Raw genomic sequence first — 7,335 nt, forward strand, 5'->3', positions numbered from 1 at the left:
GAATTTGGGTTGATAATGGAAAAAACATTTCAGAACTAAGCTCAGAATTTTACACATATCTTACACAGACACAGCTCTGGTGGCATTAGATTCACATTATGTATTGACATTACACTGTATCCTTGTCAATTCTGGCAGAGAGGGCAGAAGTCCATCTTCCATTTCCCTCCATCAATTGCTTCTACTCCCATCTGCTCCACAGATCACTCAAAATCAGCTGCCCTGCCCTCCTTGTTAACAGTTTTCCCAGTTCCCTCTGGAGGAGTGCCTTCTCCCCACCTCAGCTGTTTTCCATGTGACAAACTTCATGTGGGTGTGCGTTGGCTTCCAGAGTATGTGCCCCAAATACATGCGATTCCTCCTCCTGTTTCTTGTGGAAGTGAGCTACAAGTTGATGATTTAGCAGGGCTGTTCAGCACAGGCTACATCTTTCCATCCAATACTCTGTAGCTTGCACAAGAAGTTAGGTACAGGGAAAAAAGTGCCTGGTTTTGTCTTAGTGGAGCATTAGAGCTTGCAGACGGATGATGACATTTGAGTTTTGTTCTGCTGATTTATAAATTTGATTTCAAAATATTGAATTTACTGTATGCTGTCTCTAATCTGGATGTCACTTCCCTACGGAGGCTGCTCTTTATAATGGTGCTGGCTCAGGTAAGGCAGATATCGTATTGTTGCTCTGTCATGTGGATCTGTGGACTGATGCCTTTGAACCTGTTATTTTATTGCTAGGTGGTCTGCCTTCATTTATACCTTCTCAGGGCTTTGCCTAATACCGGTGACATCAGCAAGCAGTAAAAGCCTAAAAGCTGAGCATGCTGTCACTACATGGAAGAAGGGCTTAAAAAGTGAGATTTTAGGATTTCAGATTTTACTGTAGTTTAAAAACACATTAACATTGCATCCAGCCACTGCTACCTTTTTGCTCACTAGAAAGCACTGGCATTAAAAATATGGTTTAAGGAAGCAAAACAAACATTTATTCAATTTATCTTTGTTTGTTCTGATTTAAAATGCTTTTTAGCTGTTACTGCCATGCTTTTATGTACATAGCATGTTAAGTATTCTTATCACCCAAATATATATGCTGGCTTCTCTGTTCTTTTAGAAGACTTTGGAAAATCTGTTTAGGGCCTAAACCAAAACTCAAAAATCACAATTAGGCCCTAGTATTCTAATGCACTGTACATGGTACAGGTTAACATTTTATGACATCTCAACTAAAGGAATGATTGAGTGTGTAAGGTTAAGCACACAAATCCTATATCATATGACAGCCTTATTTTGTAGGTTTCAAGCACTGGCATAAAAAAAGGAACAAAAATCCCTGTATTCTGCATTCTCTGCTTGTTCACTTTCTTCTCAGAGGTTTCTTAACTAAAGGCTGAATACTGGCAGAGGAAAAACCTTTTATAATCATACTAAGTATGAACATTTTGCAAGCTAGCTCTAAGCTTTTTTAAATGTATTTCAATTAGTCTACAATTTAAAATTCTTATCTATTTTTTGATCAACACAGACTTGGTACAGAAAAGTACTTTAGAATCTGAATTACAAAAAAAGATCTAAGTACCTATGAACACATATTATACCATTTGGCAAAGAATGCAGAGGACAATAGGAATATCATTGGAAAAGCACATTTCTTCAGTATCACCATTGTTTCTGTGTTTACTAAATAGATTTGGTTGTACTATATCTAGTAGCATATCACTGCAGTGAAAATTTGTCTAAGCATTACATTTTCAGAGAAATAAAAATATTAATTGATCTGTGTGCAATGATGAACACTCCTTTCGTTCGCCCCCCCCCATGTCTTACACATATTCAAGCTGCATCTACGGGATGTGCAATCCCTCTCTCCTTCCTGATACAACTAAAAAGAAACCAATATAGATGCCTATAGTGAACAAGTAAGTACTTAGACTCAGGAGAGCACATTTGGGGCTGGGAAGAATCTACCGTGTACATAAAACTAAGAACATGGACATTTTCTACATGAAACAGTTTCATATGAAAAAGGAGAAAATAAGAACAAAACCAAAGAGGAATTACTTCACCACAGAGAAACACTTTACAGATAAGCTGTAGTAAAAATTAACAATGTCATTTTCCAAATCCTTAATAAGCATGTGGTTCTGTTACAGATAACTATGCAAACATCCCTTCCCAAGTTTCAGAAATTGTTAGGATAGCATTGAGTGGCATTTTCAGAGATTATTGAAGGAAAATGTTATAAGCAAATCTCATTTTTTCCTTTGTAACACCTTAAAATTTCCCCATTAAATGTCAGTGTTTTACATAATAATAGCTAATTTACATGTGTTTTACATGCCAACTGTAGTATTGCCATTCATATAACTAGCCAACTTTTCATTAGTTTCCTATTTTCAGAGTTTTATAGGAAAATTATTTCCATATCTGAGACTTAGTTGATAAAGTTGACAGCCTAATCATTAGTTTTTGTAGATTAATTCAAAAAGCCTTTGGATGAATAAGAAATATGGTTGAAAACATCTCACATTTAGAAAGAATTTGCTACTTCATGTCATGTGAGTAGTCTCATATTGCTCCTGTAAAGCTGTGTTCCAATGAAGCCCTATCATATTTCCACTCCCACTGAATTAATTTAATCCAGTTTCTCACCTCAGATGTAGCTGAAGATGGTTTAAGCCGTATGTTTTATTTTACAGTAAAATATCCTAGAAGTGATTCCACAGTCACTTGCCAAGCTTTGTCACAAGTGGTAACTAGCAGTCAGCAGTCCAAAGACTTCTGACCATAATAACTTATTTTATTTATGAACATCTTAAACAATTGAACAATTTATTTATTCTTTTCATGGAGTAGGTTTAGTCACAGGCCAATTTGCAGAACTGCACACATTCTGCAAAAAGACTTTATGAAACTTGATTTAACTTTATAAGGAAATAAAATTGCAGATGAAATTCAATGTATAAACTTAAGTGGGTACATAAGGGAAAAACAATCGTTAACTTGTACCAAGTTCCCCACTGCTAATCAGAAGAGAAATTTGGGGGTTTATAAAGCAAATTACATTCTGACTTTATCAGATTACAGTCTCAATGCTGGATCGCCTGGAAGTCTTACAGTTAATGGTCTGATTGTCCCCTTCTTTACATCTATAATCCGTATTCAAAGGCCCCTAACGCCACAGTCTCCTTGCTAAGCTCCAAAACTTTCTGCAATCAAACTGATCATCTACAGCACCAGGCTGAAGAAGCTAGACAGGGGTAGGTTGAATTTTCCTCCAACATGTGGGGTCTATTTCCAGCCCCTCTGGGCCTTACTTTTCATGGTAGACAAGCTGCAACACCACAGTCCCCACAGTCCTTTAATATCTTCAAGATTAAAAGACTCTGGTTTGGCATAGCATGCGTGATATTCCTATGATGTTCCATAGTTTCAAGTTAACAACATTCAACCTCACACATAAAACAAAAATATTAATTAGTTGCCACCAATCATAGTTTCTTGCCTCCCCCTCTTTTCTACTTCCAATTTAAATATCCTTCTTAATTCCAGAAACAGCTTAAGACGTTTTTTCTTTCCATACAGAAATCAATACAATGTCTACCACAAAATACCTAAAACAGTATATGAAACAGAAATCATAACTACTTCCATAAATGCTTTCTCTTTTGCCTTCTGACAATCAGCTGTTCAGAGACTTTTTGAGGTAAAAGTTGCACCCGGACCACCCTGTTAACGAAGAAAAAGTCTGATCAATGCTATGTGACTTTGCACCTACTGTGCTTTCAATTTCTACAATATCCTGTAGCAATGAGTTTGATAATTAAACTGTATTGAATGAAAAAAATACTTCCTTTTCTTTGTTTAAACAGGCTATCTGAAAATTTAATTAGATGCCCCTCTTTTGTGATAAGGAACAGAAAATTGTTCTCTATTAATTTTCTTCAGGCTATTTAGTGATTCTAGTCCATCACCACATTCTGAAGAATTATTTTCCTTGAGGCTGAGTATTTTTAATGTACTTTTTCCTCAGTTCAAAACTCTTTTAATCTGTGATTTTTGTAATCCTTCCATGTATCTTTTCCATTTTTTTTTTTTAAAAAGGGGATAACCAGTATTCCAGACACAAGCACAATGCAAATCTGTGCAATAGTGTAGTGTTACTTTCAATTTTCTTTCCTGAAGTGCTTGTTGTTTACTATCACTGAGCTTAATTTTTTATAGAACTAGCCAAAAGGACAACCAAATCTCGATTTTAAGCAGTAAGAGATCACCATCATGTAGTACAGCTTTGTGTATGTATAGTTTTTACAGATATGCATGTCAACATTGTTTTTCCAGCTGCCATTTTATCACCCAATTTGTTAGCATTACCTAATTAGTTTTTTAATTTTGATTACCTTCAAAAATTGTGTATCACTAGCAAATATCTTATTTATTAAAATCCCTTTCTGAACAGCACAAGTGCCAATACAGGTTTCTTTGGTACCTAACCAGTACCTACCCGCTGCTATGGAAGTTAAACATTTTTATTACCTGTTTCTCAACTTTTACTGGCAACTAATCTATTGAAGATTCTTCCCTCTACTTACTAAACAATTTAGTATCTTTTGAAGGCCAAGTACCTTGCTGAAAGCTTTCTTGCCCTTGACCACATTTTCAGTTGCACTTTCAAAAATATAATTGATCTGTGGTGCATGACTTTGCTTTGGAAAAGCCATACTGACATTGCCCAATACATCTATCTTAAATGTCTATTATAGGTATTTTTTTATCTGGCATGGATTTAAAACTTGACTACAGTTCCCAGTATCCCTCCTAGAAGTCTTTTTAAAATTGATACCACATTTGTCCCATTTCCTTCACGTGACTACCCTTAACTTAAACAATAGAGTATCCAATATTTTTAACAGATCAACAATTTCATATTTTAGTTCCTTGAAAACTCCTGAGTGAGTACTATTGAGACTGGGTGATTTATTGCTGTTCATTTTATCAATCCATTCAGAAGTCACTTGTATGACATTTCAGCTTAGGATATTTCTTCAGATTAATCACCAACAAATACTGGATCCCGCATGGAAAACTCTCTAAACTCTTCTGCAATAAATACAGGTACAAACCACTTTAAACTTCTCTGCTACAGCCTTATCTTCTTTGAAAGCTCCTTTTATTGCTCTGTTATTTGTCAGCTCTATCAGCATACTACCAGCTTTCTGTCTGCTTGTGACATGTTTTAGAAATATGCATTAATGATGCCTCTAGTATATAGGCCTTTTAAGTCCTTTTAAGACATTGTATTATGTCTTGCCTACCATGGTTTGCTATATTTTCTTCTGGGGAAGAAAAAAAAAAAAAGAAAAGCTTCATTATTATTTTTATAGGTGGGGGATTTTTTTAGCCTGCCTTTGTTAATGCCATAACTTAGGCTCTTTCCTGTCTTTATCATTGGGACAGAATCTTCATTTGAAAGATGTCTTTTATTTCTAAAACTTTTCTTTACTCTGTTGTTTAACTACATGAACTTCTTCCAGTCCTCTTAAAAATTTTTTCTGATTGGTATAAAAATCAGGTTATATTGCTTGCATACAGTCAGACTTTTAAAATTTTTGCTTTGGGTTTGTTCTCTGTTTTCATTAAAAAAAAAAAAAAAAAAGTCCAAATACATGCAACAAATTCCAAGTGCTAGTAGTAGATCAGGAAGCTTGCCAAAGGCTGGACCTAAACAGCAAAAGAGATGTACTTTTAGTATGCTAACAGTACAACTAATGCTGATTTCTATTTGTGCCTTCAGAATGCATTTTTTGAAAGTAGATCCTTCACTCACCTGGAATAAAACTGGTGTACTCACCAAGAATCATGTATGAGGCAATACAAGGACTGCTGAGCTTCTCACAAAGTAAATGGCTGGCTACTTCTTTCTCCCCTGAAAAATCTTAGTATCGTTACTAATAGACTAACATTGCTTTCTGAGGTATTGGCTTCTTTTGAGCCAACGTGTCTATCTTTTAAAAGGAAGTATTCATTGTTATGAAATTATTTTGATTAGTGGTAATGACATTATGAAATACTGTATAGTTGAAATATATATTGTAATACATAAATTCATACTTATCAAACTTTAAGTGGTTACCTGATCTTAATGAGTAGTCAATCTTAGCTTTATGATAAAAGTATTTTCTACCATAGTACATGAGACTTTTCCAAGAAACTTCCGTTAAAATCACAACTGGCAGCCTAATTTTTCACTAGTATTCTAAAAACAACTGGAGTTCTGGTTTTTCTTTTATTTGTTGAATCACACTACAGTTTGAGAAATCAGTCTTGAGGAATCGTGCTGTGTTTCCATAGCAATGACTTAAGTTATAAAACCTACTCTGAAGGCCAGGTCCTGCTCTCAGATGCATAGTGCTCATTTCAATGTATTAAAAAAAAGAGAAAAACAACAAACCACTTGTTACTTTGTTAGCTCTACGCAGAGCTAGCAACACACCTCTTTAAAGTTTTAAAAAAATCTAACTAAATAAAAATGTGACTTTCATATATTCTAAGTAGAGATGACATGCAATTTAAAAACAAAACTTATTTTTTAAAAGTGGTAGATCAGCTCTGAATGCAACAGCAGATATCAACATTATCTAATAAAATTGATTTAGTTTTCTCCAACATGGATTTTTAGTCAGTCAATATACAATTTTGCTACTTTATGTTGAAAGCAGTTGTTATAATCTATGTTGAAATTATTATCAAAATTCTCTAATTATGAAGAGTTCAGTAAATTTATACCCATACTTTTAGATAAGAGATTGTAGGAAGTGAACTTGAATACTCTGATTACTTCTGACTATCCACACTGTTTAACTGCTAGGATCAAGAGAGCCATTCTGGATGACTCCACGAACAGTGACAGGCACAGATCTGGGAACTGCTTAAAACTGCACTAGATTTCCTCTATCATACAAGGGTAGTTATATTTTTCACATAGAAATGGAAAAAAAAAAAGTGTGCATACATTTGCATACATATATTCTAAGATCAGAATTTGTTTTAAAGAAGTCTCCATTTTCGAATGTGCTAAAACAAGCTTTGATATAAAGAAAAGATTTCTCATTACTTTCAATAAGATCACCACACTCTACTTCTTTCTTGACTCCAGCATAACAGACTGTACCTTTCTATTTGTAAAATACTGAAACAATTATGATAGGCACAAGATATTTTTATGCCAAATCTACCAGTAAAGTAGGTCAGGGAATTAATTTTTCAAATTTTGATTGTATTAAACTTCTGGATATTCCATTATTTTCACAGTATTTTTCTAAATGTGACTAAAATGAAGTT

The sequence above is a fragment of the Aquila chrysaetos genome, chromosome 2, assembly GCF_900496995.4.
Source record: "Aquila chrysaetos chrysaetos chromosome 2, bAquChr1.4, whole genome shotgun sequence".
NCBI classification, from domain to species: Eukaryota; Metazoa; Chordata; class Aves; order Accipitriformes; family Accipitridae; genus Aquila; species Aquila chrysaetos.